General features: G+C 45.4%; 1 protein-coding gene across 1 annotated transcript in view; it reads left to right on the forward strand.

Moving 5' to 3' along the window:
* kcnq1.2 (potassium voltage-gated channel, KQT-like subfamily, member 1.2) overlaps positions 1-12,664 on the forward strand; it is a 1,103,902-nt gene that overhangs the window by 79,372 nt on the left and 1,011,866 nt on the right. The gene's annotated exons all lie outside the window — the stretch shown is intronic.

Here is a 12,664-nt window from a genome sequence, read left to right on the forward strand (position 1 = left end):
ATCCAGGGCAACTGGGGATGGATGGTGGAGGTGAGGCAATAACAGATTAATGCATTTTCAGCAAGAGTTCCCAGTGATTTGGTTGGTTTGCTTTCTCACGACTAATAAATTTGCATATGAGCCAATTAACAAAATAATTTATATCAGAATTGGCATATAATTAGCTTATGTCACGTGTGATTCAGGAATTGTGACACACATGACTGGAAGTGCATGCAGATATGCATGCCCCCAAGTTCCACGAGCAGTGGCCGCAGTGCCCAACACATTGACCCTTTTCCAGAATTTGCAGAGTATTGTATTTGAATGGGGTCAACAGATGGAAATGCCACTTGGGGTGCTTCTTTGGCATCCACCTGCCCCATACCAGTGGAAATTCCATCAGCTGTCCTCCTGTGTGAGTGGAGTTGCACAGGCTCGACCCCAGCACCTCTGATCGGCCACCAGGCAAGGGACCAATTCCATAATATTCCCTTTGGGACTCGTGTGCCTCATCTCACTTAGCATACCAACCACCACTGGTATGTCCCATCCAGGACCAGTAGTGAGAACTCCCAACTTCACCCTTTCTTACCCCTGCTCATCTGCCTTAAATGGGTCAGATGGAAGTCAAGTCAAAAGATCAATGTATCTGGATCTCCTTTGTTTCCTTGGAGGTTTGCCGAAGTTACGATGGAAGACTAGTAGAACCCAATGGAATTTTGGGCCACAGTCTTTGTAACATTCAAATGCTTAATATTTGAGTTGATATTTTTCCCAAATCCTTCACTGGCAGCTGAAGGGACTTAACAAGGTAGCAGACTACAGCTCTGAAGACAACTGTGGCTATAATTCCCAATATGTTTGATTTTGCTGTGTGCAATGTGGCGAAATTTCTTAGCATCACTATTATGTTCTCTTGGGTAATCTGTGTAACAGTTCAATATGTATGTTATTTCAGGTTATAAGTGTAATTGAGTTTCATTTTCCAAATTTCTTCAAGAAGTTCAAGCATGAACTTGACATTTTTTTATGGTAACTTTTGACCGGTAGGCATGCAGAGATCCATAGACATACACTGTCTGTAAACAAGCAAGAGAGAGATGGAGGGTGGGAGAGAGACAGAGGGTTTGAGTGAGCAGAGATCTACTGAGAAAAAGGAGACAAAGGTGTGAGAGGGATAACATGAAAACAGGAAAGTCTGGTCAAACAAATGAGTTTTAAGGGAATAGAGGAAGGTAAAGAAATGTAGGAATTGAAGGACAGAATTCCAGAGAATGGGTCCTATGCCCTTGAAGACATGGTCGGTAAATGTAGAGCAAAATGGGGGGGGGGGGGGGGAATATTGCACAAAACGCCAGAGAATTCTTTTTTTTTTACAGGGCTGGTGGAGATTATAGAGATAGGGAGAGGTGAGGCTGAAGAGGGATTTAAAATTGGGGATGAGAATTTTAAGTTTCACATGTTGGGGGACTAGGAGTCAATGTCGATCAGTGAGAATGGTGGATAAACTGGACTTGGTGTGGGATAGGAAAGGGCAGCAACCTTTTGAATGTGCTAATGTTTATGGAGGATGGGAGGCTGGCAATGAGACTGTTGGAGTAATTAAGTCTTGAGGTAACAAAAGCACAAATGTGGGTTTAGAGAGCAGATAGGCTGAGGTGGAACAGAGGTAGATGATAGGTGGATTTAGTAGGTGATCTTTGTGATAAATAAGATATAGGATTGGAAACCGGTTGCCAACAGTCTAGTTTTGCCTGAGATGATGACTGATGAAGGGCAATGGACTAAGTGGTGAGAGTATGGACTTTGTGGTGGGGACCAAAGGCATTAACTTCAGTCTTCAAAATATCTAGCTGGAGGAAATTGTGGATTGGAGCAGTCTGACAAAACCAAGGCCGTGGAGAGATAGAGCTGGTGTTACTAACATGAATGCGGATAGGGGAATCCCAAGGTGATGGTATGGAGTAGGCAGACAACCCATTGATGGATAAGCTCTCAATGTTTTGGAATGGGTGAAATCAAATGACTGTTATCCCACCAGGTTGGATAACTGAGAAGAGGTACTAGAAGTGGTCAACTGTATTAAAGGTGGCAGATCATATACCATGGTCACTTTCACAGAGACTGTCATTTGTGACTTTGGTTAGGGATGTTTTGGCTCTACAGGAGGGGCGGAAACCTAACTGGGAGGATTCAAACATGAAGTTGCGAGAGTTACGGGCATGGATCTGACAACAGAGGGGTCAAGGTAGATTTTTTTGAAAAAGGGGATGATGGTGGTTAAGAAAGGGAGTGGGACAGTGTCTGTGGAAAGGGGACTACTTACAAGTCAGCTAGCATGGGGACCAGGAGGGCAGGGAAGCAAAGTTGGGTGACAGAGGTTAGTAAGAATGGGATCAAGGGAGCAGGAAGTATGTCTCATTGCTGAGATTGGCATGCAGAGAACATTGGGAAGAAATGGAGGTTTAGGAAATGGTTTGGGGAGAGGTTTAAAATATTACAAAAAGAGAGAGGGGAAGCAGCAGAGACATCTGATTGGATGGTCTCTACCTTGGTGATGATGGAATCCATGAACTCCTTGCACTTTTTATTGGATATGAGTGTAGAGGGTTTAAGGAGGCAGATGGTAGCAGAGAAATGTAACCAGCTGTCATCTTTGTTTTTCAGGATGATCCAAGAGTAGTGGGTGGTTTTGGCAAAGGAGAGCAAGGTAGAGCTTGATGTGTTTGAGCCAGATCTGGTGATGGATACCTAAGCCAGTTGTGCACCATGTACACTGAAGTCTGTATTATGTCTTTAGATGCTCTGATAATGACTCCATGAGGCAATGTGTTGTACTTGAACTGTAGTGACCTCAGTCCTTTATTGATAACTCCAGAGTGAGGATCACACCTGGTGGACTGTCTTTTATACTAGGCCTGGCACATCTGTACAGGTAACCTACAAGTCTCCCACTGAGGTGCCCCCTGATGGCACACCTTGTAATAGTACAAGCAGTAACCATGTAGGATACATGACATCACTCTCCCCCAAGCCTTTAGTGCAAATCGCCTTCATGCATTGACTGTGCTCTGGGCTTAGCTCTATCTGGTTGACCCTTAGAAGGTCATTTCCATCTTGGGTGAGTAGATGGGGTTTTGTTGGCAGTGGAGGTGCTGGTGGTTTCTATTTGTGCATCCCTGACCACTCCATTTTCTCCCCCTCCCCCCACCCCACACATAGATTATGCCGGTGGCTCATTACATTCATATACATTCAAGCCCAGAAAAAAAAAAATTGCATTTACATCATTACATTTCTGGTACAGTTGTGAGGCAAGTACATTTGACTGGTGAGGTACATACTTGATATATACTTGGAATCAGTGCTGGTGTGTGAGGACAAACTAGTACCAGAACTGCTGGATGGTGTCCAGGTAGTCTGGTGGTGGCGCAGTGCCCTGTGCTGGCAGTGGGAACCCGGTTGGTTCAAGTTGCCTGCTCTCAGCCTTTGCCATTGCTCCTAGCGTCGGGCAGATTCACAGATGCCTGTGACCGCCCTGTCCTTCCCTTGCGCCCCGGGTTACTGCTGCTCCCTGAGGAGCAGTCATCTGGCAGTGCACAGGAAACCTGTTGACTCGCTTGTCTGGGCGTTATTTGGTTTGGGATCCTGGCTGGTCCTGGTCCCAGTTGGGAGAACCGTTGCGGGTGACCCTTCGTTTCCGGATGTAGCCTTGGTGGCGATGGGGTCTGGGGGCTGAGCCTTAGAACAGTTTGCTCTTTCAGGCTCGTGGCAGTTGGTGCCATTGGGTGCCTGAGAGGTGGAGCCGATCAGGGGCATGGTATCGATCCCGGTGCCATTTCCCTCCTGAGAGCACTTGCTCTGTGGCTTGTATGTATTGGCTGCTTGTGGCCACACTCCATGGTGCATAACTCTGGTCCCCGGGACGCAGGCTACTACATTGGGTAGCTCACTGGACCTGTGTGCTCCCGATGGGTGTCTACCTGCTGCATTGACTATATGCAGTTGAAATCTTACATTGCACAATGTTTCACTACTCATAGTAAATAATCTGTAGCTCCAATCACCTGACTTTTCTTTGCTTATTGCATGTACACAACTCTGATCATCAATTGTCAATTTAACATCTAACTCACAGTTGCTCTTACACAGAGTGTGGAACTGTCCCTTTTAAGTGTGGTGGGTTGCAGGCCTCCTTTAAGAGAGCCTTGCTATCTTTACCCTGATCCTCTTCTCGCTTGGTGCCATGTGTTGCTCCATCAGCACTGCACCTCATGGTCTGGCCGCCGCCATCTTTTCCTTCAGCGCATCACCTCGTGGTTTGGGTGCCATCTTTCCTCCATCCACGATGTCGACTGCGCTGATCCTCTTCTCCCCGGGTTCTGCCACCGAAGCTGGGAAGTTGCCTTTGGATCAGATTTTCTTCCTCCGGAGTCCTGCCACTGGAGCCTGGAAGGTGCGTTTGGGTCGTCTCAGCTGGATCATCTCCACACAGTCATGCTGAACGGTCTGTGCCTCGGGTGCTGTGCTGGTCTGTTTTCTGGTGCTGGGTCCACCCTCAAGTGAGGGCTTGCTTTGCCTCTGAGTGCGGAGGATGTCGATCGCTGGAGGGATGAAATCTTCCCAACTCCAATTGATCATCTCCATCCACCTACTTCCGAGTAGTGTTGGTTCATCACCTGCAACAATCCAGAGGTAACCTGTGCACCGCACCATCATGGAGTACCTTTACATCTGCACCACCAACGACTGGGATAAGTTCATCGGTGTAGGTACGCAGCTTTGCCTGAACCGGGACCAACTTGGGTTGTTCAGCTTGATTGTCCCATAGCCTCTCAAAGGCTTCTTGATTCATTATTGACTGGCTTGCCCCCATGTCCACTTCCATGAAGACTGGAACGCCATTTATCTCGACTTCCATCCTCAACGGGGAACTCTCGGTGGTGCAGGTAAACATGCTATATACCTCATCGTGGGGCTGAGCTGCCTCTCTGACTACTGTTTCATAATCCGCGCTGGACTCATGGACATCTGCAGACTCTTCTTCAACACAGTGAGTCATATTTCTTTTACACATTCGCTGGAGCCTTTGTGCTGCAGCCTTAACACACAGTCTTTAAAGCGGCACTGGTGAGCCCTGTGATTCCCTCCGCAACACCAGCATGGAGCTACTTGGTTAGCCCCCCTCAGCGGACTCTGAGTTAAGGGACTCTGACTCGGGGGAAGGGGTGGGTGGGGGGCCTGTTCTCTCTCCCCTGAGGAGATTCGCATTCTACAGTCCAACCTCTAAAAGGCGTCACTCTGTGCACAGTACTTGCCGGCTTTGAGTCCTGCTAGTCATCTGCCTAGAGCCGCAGGTTGAGATCATGAATGCCTGGCTCATGGAGATGGCCGCCTGCAGTGTGACTGTGGTATCCGCAGACAGTAGCTTATGAAGAAGGCCCTCATGGCCGATTTCAATGACAAAGGTATCCCGCAGCGCTTCAGTGAGGTGGTTGCCGAAATCGCACGGTGCCACCAGCCTCCTGAGGTCTGAAGCATATTTCGCAATTTCTTGGCCTTTGGGCCATCGGTGAGTGTAAAACCGATGTCTGGCTATGAGGATGCTCTCTTTGGCCTTGAGTTGTTCTTGGATCAGCGTTACAAGCTCCTCGTACGTCTTGGTCATTTTCTTTACGGGTGCCACCAAGTTCCTGACAAGGCCATAGACAGTGGGCCCGCAACTGATTAGCAGGATAGTTCTGTGCTTATCAGCCAGTGTGGCTGGATTGTCACTGCCAAATCGTTTCCTGTGAAGAAATGGTCGAGCCTCTCCACAAAGGCATCCCAATCATCACCATCGGTGAACTGCTGCAACGTACCAAGGGTAGCCATTTTTGTGTGAAGGTCCATAATCTCATCGCCAATTGTTATGTCTTTAGATGCTCTGATAATGACTCCACGAGGCAATGTATTGTGCTTGAATTGTAGTGACCTTAATCCTTTTATTGATAACTCCAGAGTGACGATCACACCTGGTGGCCTGCCTTTTATACTAGGCCTGGCACACCTGTACAGGTAACCTACAAGTCTCCCACTGGCACACCTTGTAATAGTACAAGCAGTAACAGTCTGGATCCTTTAGACTTGAGTGAGCATATCTGGGGCCATACCACAGGAATAACTGGTATGGATGACAGTGAAGATTATGCTGGGAGGAGCATCGAAGGTGGAGATGAGCTTGTATGACAGTAGCAACAACTGTAGCAAATGGAGGGCCAATGACTTAACAGTTGGGTGATAAGGAATGCAGTTACAAGCAACTTGGAGAAGAGTATTTTTCCAAGTGTCACTATAGAAGGAAGTGGAGATGAAAGAGGGTATGTTATAATATTTACATGGAAATTATCAAAATTAGATGTGTAATAATATCTTCTGCAGCTGAAATATCTCTTGCAATGTTTTACTTTGGAACCTGTTCATCTGAGAATCCTGGATCTTTGAGTTCATGGGGTTTGACAGACTTATCACTGTCAGCTGTAGAAACTCAACAAAGTAGCATATGAGAAGTCCTTGTAAGCACCTGTGTTTACCATTCCCAGAACTTTTTGATCAACAGAAAGACTGGCCATTTGTAGAGTGTACCAACTTCTTGTTGATACTGCCACATTCTCGACTACCAATTCCTTAAGGTTAACTGCAAGTCTCCTATGTGGCACCTTATCAAGTACCTTTTGAAAATCCAGGTGCACAATAACTACTGTACTTTTATCAATACACCCCATTATTTCTTCAACGATCTAAGTCGTCAGACATGACGTGGGTTTTACAAGTCCATGCTGGCTATCCTTAATTAACTCATGGCTTTCATTGCAAGTATTCATTTAATCCCATATTGTGGCTTCTAGAAGCTTACCCATCATTGATGTGAAGCTGGCTGGTCAACAGTTGGCTGGTTTATCCCTTTCTCCCTTTTTCTACTGATATGTTTCATTGGCAGCCATCCAATCTGGCACAAATTGCAACAGTATAATCTCTGATTCACCATGAAAAATGGCTTCAAGACTTAAAGATATATTTTTTTATATTTACTAAAAAGTCCAATATTTCCCACTTCCTTCTCTCATTCCTTTATCTTGTCAACAATGGATGTGCTGTTACATTTCCAATATATGTTACATTGAGGCCTCACTAAAACAGAGCAAACAGTGGTCTTGCGAATACAGTTACGTGGATGATGCAAGCTGGTGCAGCTTAAACGAATACTCAAATTTCTGTGCGAAAGCCCATTTCCCCCTAATTTTGACGAAGTTCCCCATCTAGTATATTGCTGTAGTAATGTACTTCACCACTAGGGGCCACACACAGACTAAAAACATACCATATGGTGTACTGCCAATCACACGTGTTTCGTAGTTTCTTCAAACCAAATTATCATAGAATTGCAGAATTTATTTGCAACATAATACACACGCGTTTATGCGCCAATGAAATGTAATCACATTGAGCAGCAAATTACTTCAATTTGGCACAGAAGGCACATTTGCCAGCTCGTGGATCTGAAGTATAAATTAAATTACTGATTAACTAACTTATTTGAGCTGAATTTTGTTACGGTTTGGGTGGGAATGGGGCAGTACTACGCTGAAAAACACAGTGCAGCAGTTACCGTCTCATTCCCACCGAGTTCTGGGTAGCAGACATTTTGGTAATGTCCTTCAAATGGGTGGCTCAGGCGAGTGCATCATTAGCCCATGCAAATATGAGTTCTATGATGTCAACAGGATGACGATGCAATTTTCAAATGCTATTGGGAAGAACATGTGCGACGCATACTCCGTCCATTGGTATTTGCCACTGAGCGACCAACCCAGCGGTCCTTAAAGGGACCGCTGCAGGTAAGTTCCTTAATGTTTTTAATGGGGCCAAGGAGAGCTTGAATGCTCCTGGCCCCTCAAAAATTGTACCTTCCACTGATGGTCCCTCCTGCAATCATCTGCCCCCTCCCTTAACCAGATTCTGCTGATCCAACTCTGCCAGATTTCCCACCGCCCTAACGGCGAGCTGCCCTCCAAGCATGCAAACAGCTCATTGATGGAATAGTAATGACATCTACAAGAGAAATGCAGGGAACAGCATCAACCTGTGTACATGGCCTTATTTGACCTCACAAAAGCCTTTGACACGGTCAACCGTAAGGGACTATGGAGCGTCCTCCTCTGTTTCGGCTGTCCCCAAAAGTTTGTGACCATCCTCCGTCTGCTCCACGGCGACATGCAAGCTGTGATCCTGACCAACGGATCCACTACAGACCCAATCCAGGGTCAAGCAGGGCTGTGTCATCACACCAATGCTCTTCTCTATCTACCTTGCTGCAATGCTCAATCTCACTCTCAACAAGCTCCCCACTGGAGTGGAACTAAACTACAGAACTAGTGGGAACCGGTTTAACCTTCGTCGTCTCCAGGCCAGATCCAAGACCGTCCCAACCTCTCGTCGAACTACAGTACGCATACGACGCTTGCGTCTGCGCACATTCAGTGGCTGAACTCTGTCATAGTCAACATCTTCACCGAGGCGTACGAAAGCTTGGGCCTTACATTAAACATTCGTAAGACAAAGGTCCTCCACCAACCTGACCGCTCCACACAGCACTGGCCCCCCTGGTCATCAAAATCCATGGCATGGCCTTGGACTACGAGGACCACTTTCCATACCTCGGGGGGCCTACTATCGACAAGGGCAGACATCAATGATGCGGTCCAACACTGCCTCCAGTGTGCCAGCGCAGTCTTCGGTTGCTTGAGGGAGAGTGTGTTTGAAGACCAGGACCTCAAATCTGGCACCAAGCTTATGGTCTACAGGACAGTAGTGATACCCACCCTCCTATATGGCTCAGACTTGGACCATATACAGTAGACACCTCAAAGCACTGGAGAAGTACCACCAACGCTGCCTCTGCAAAATCCTGCAAATCCAATGGGAGGATAGATGCACCAACGTCAGTGTTCTCGATCAGGCCAACATCCCCAGCATTGAAGCACTGACCACACTCGACCAGCTCCATTGGGCAGGCCACATTGTTCACATGCTCGACACGAGACTCCCAAAGCAAGCGCTCTAGTCGGAACTCCTACATGGCAAGCAAGCCCCAGGTAGGCAGAGGAAACATTTTAAGGACCCCCTCAAAGCCTCCTTGATAAAGTGCAACATCCCCACCGGCACCTGGGAATCCCTGGCCGAAGTGGAGGAAGAGCATCTGGGAGGGCATAGAGCACCTCGAGTCTTGTCGCCGAGAGCATGCAGAAACCAAATGCAGACAGCAGAAGGAGCGTGCGGCAGACCAGATTCCCCACCCAGCCCTTCCTTCAACCACGATCTGTCCCACCTGTGACAGAGGCTGTAATTCCTGTATTGAACTGTACAGTCACTTGAGAACTCACTGAGTGGAAACAAGTCTTCCTTGATTTCGAATGACTGCCGATGATGGAATGGTAATGACACCCAACCATTAAAATTCGTTGGACCTTTCACCATTGAGATTTTGCCTGATGTCTGCCAAAACTGAAAATCGGCCCCATTGTGTAATACTGGGAGATAATATTTGATATTGTGACTAAGCTTACCAGCATTTTTAAATTTGAAGAATCCCATTGAAAACATGGAATTTGGTAAGATGGCATTTCATATATTTTGGAATATAAAGTGGCTCAACAATGCAATCAACATTCAAAACTTATGCATTGCTTCAGAAAATCTAAAGCTAAGATTGTGTTTTTAATATTATCTCAACTTATCATGTTTTCTGTTAAATCAGGAAAATATTTTATACTTTCTGTACAAGGCTGTGTTTGGGAGCATACAAAAATTAAGCTATGGTGAGAAATAAGTTATAAAGTTGTTATACAATTTCTCTGAGGCAGCTATAAACATTGCCTTTATCAAGTGGAAGACATTACAATAGAGGTTGACGTGTTAAATAACAAATTGCGATGTAATTCATGAATTGTGTAATTTTCTTTCTCTGCTATCCTATTTAATTTCAATAGAGTATTCAATTTTTTTGAAGGAAGTAACCATTGAACTCTATCTTGATTTTGTGGCAAATTCAAGGAGAAGTTGCAATGAATAACTCAAGTTTAAAAAAAACCTGGCAATACTTAAATAATTCAGAACCAAGGATTGTGGCGAGTGGAGCAAGATGTTTAGATATAGTGGACTATGGCAGCTAATAAAGGTGAAGTCAAGCTGTCAGATTGAATCTCGGCTTCTAGCTGCACACATGTGCAAATAGTGAGGCTTCCAAACTTCCGTGACAAGCTCTTAGGCCCGATTGTTCAAAGTTGGCATTCTCGAAGAGAATCTTCATGAACACATGATTCATTAGGTCACACGACTTCCTTCTTAGAGCAAAATACATAGTGATCAGTGAGGGAGAAAAGTTGGTGTATGTTTTTCACTTCACCACAACTGCAGCTGAACAAATACAGCAATTTTATATGTTTTTGTGTAGAACACTTCCAAAATATGAAAAGGGTGTATTTATTTAGTTATTTTAGTAGTACATTGTTACAAAAAGGCACTGATGGAAATGATCACTATAAATATTTAATTAAAAAAAAACAGCTAATTAAACTTCTTAGTTAGTTTTACTATTCCAGAAACTAAATATGACTTGCATAATAGATACAATTTTTGGAATGAAAAGATTGATGTCATGACACAGTGGAAGACTGTTTTAACATACTGTTGTAACTTTAATTTTAGAAACATAGAAAATAGGTGCAGGAGTAGGCCATTCGGCCCTTCGAGCCTGCACCGCCATTCAATAAGATCATGGCTGATCATTCCCTCAGTACCCCTTTCCTGCTTTCTCTCCATACCCCTTGATCCCCTTAGCCACAAAGGCCATATCTAACTCCCTCTTGAATATACCCAACGAACTGGCATCAACAACTCTCTGCGGCAGGGAATTCCATAAGTGAACAACTCTGAGTGAAGAAGTTTCTCCTCATCTCAGTCCTAAATGGCCTACCCCTTATCCTAAGACTATGTCCCCTGGTTCTGGACTTCCCCAACATCGGGAACATTCTTCCCACATCTAACCTGTCCAGTCCCGTCAGAATCTTAAATGTTTCTATGAGATCCCCTCTCATCCTTCTAAAGGCCCAGTTGATCCAGTCTCTCCTCATATGACAGTCCCGCCATCCCCAGAATCAGTCTAGTGAACCTTCGCTGCACTTCCTCAATAGCAAGAACGTCCTTCCTCAGATTAGGAGACCAAAACTGTACACAATATTCCAGGTGAGGCCTCACTAAGGCCCTGTACAACTGCAGGAAGACCTCCCTGCTCCTATACTGAAATCCCCTAGCTATGAAGGCCAACATACCATTTGCCGCCTTCACCGCCTGCTGTACCTGCATGCCCACTTTCAGTGACTGATGAACCATGACACCCAGGTCTCGTTGCACCTCCCCTTTTCCTAATCTGCCGCCATCCAGATAATAATCTGCCTTCGTGTTTTTGCCCCCAAAATGGATAACCTCACATTTATCCACATTATACTGCATCTGCCATGCATTTGCCCACTCACCTAACCTGTCCAAGTCACCCTGCAGCCTCTTCGCGTCCTCCTCACAGCTCACACCGCCACCCAATTTAGTGTCGTCCGCAAACTTGGAGATATTACTCAATTCCTTCATCTAAATAATTAATGTATATTGTAAAGAGCTGAGGTCTCAGCACTGAGTCCTGCGGCACTCCACTCGTCACTGCCTGCCATTCTGAAAAGGACCCGTTTATCCCTACTCTTGGCTTCCTGTCTGCCAACCAGTTCTCTATCCACGTCAGTACATTACCCCCAATACCATGCGTTTTGATTTTGCATACCAATCTCTTGTGCGGGACCTTGTCAAAAGCCTTTTGAAAGTCCAAATACACCACATCCACTGGTTCTCCCTTGTCCACTCTGCTAGTTACATCCTCAAAAAATTCCAGAAGATTCGTCAAGCATGATTTCCCTTCCATAAATCTATGCTGACTTGGCCCGATCCTGTTACTGCTATCCAAATGTGCTGCTATTTCATCCTTAATGATTGATTCCAACATTTTCCCCACTACTGATGTCAGGCTAACCGGTCTATAATTAACTGCTTTCTCTTTCCCTCCCTTTTTAAAAAGTGGTGTTACATTAGCTGCCCTCCAGTCTATAGGAACTGATCCAGAGTCGATAGACTGTTGGAAAATGATCACCAATGCATCCACTATTTTTATGGCCACTTCCTTAAGCACTCTGGGATGCAGACTATCAGGCCCCGGGGATTTATCGGCCTTCAATCCCATCAGTTTTCCTAACACAATTTCCCGCCTAATAAGGATATCCTTCAGTTTCTCCTTCTTACTAGACCTACTGTCCCTGAGTACAATCGGAAAGTTATTTGTGTCTTCCTTCGTGATGACAGAACCAAAGTATTTATTCAATTGGTCTGCCATTTCTTTATTCCCCATTATAAATTCACCTGAATCCGACTGCAAGGAACCTATGTTTGTCTTTACTAATCTTTTTCTCTTCACATATTTATAGAAGCTTTTACAGTCAGCTTTTATGTTCCCTGCAAGCTTCCTCTCGTACTCTATTTTCCCCCTCTTAATTAAACCCTTAGCCTTCCTCTGTTGAATTCTAAATTTCTCCCAGTCCTCAGG

Source organism: Pristiophorus japonicus, chromosome 15 (assembly GCF_044704955.1).
Source record: "Pristiophorus japonicus isolate sPriJap1 chromosome 15, sPriJap1.hap1, whole genome shotgun sequence".
In the NCBI taxonomy this organism is placed as follows: Eukaryota; Metazoa; Chordata; class Chondrichthyes; family Pristiophoridae; genus Pristiophorus; species Pristiophorus japonicus.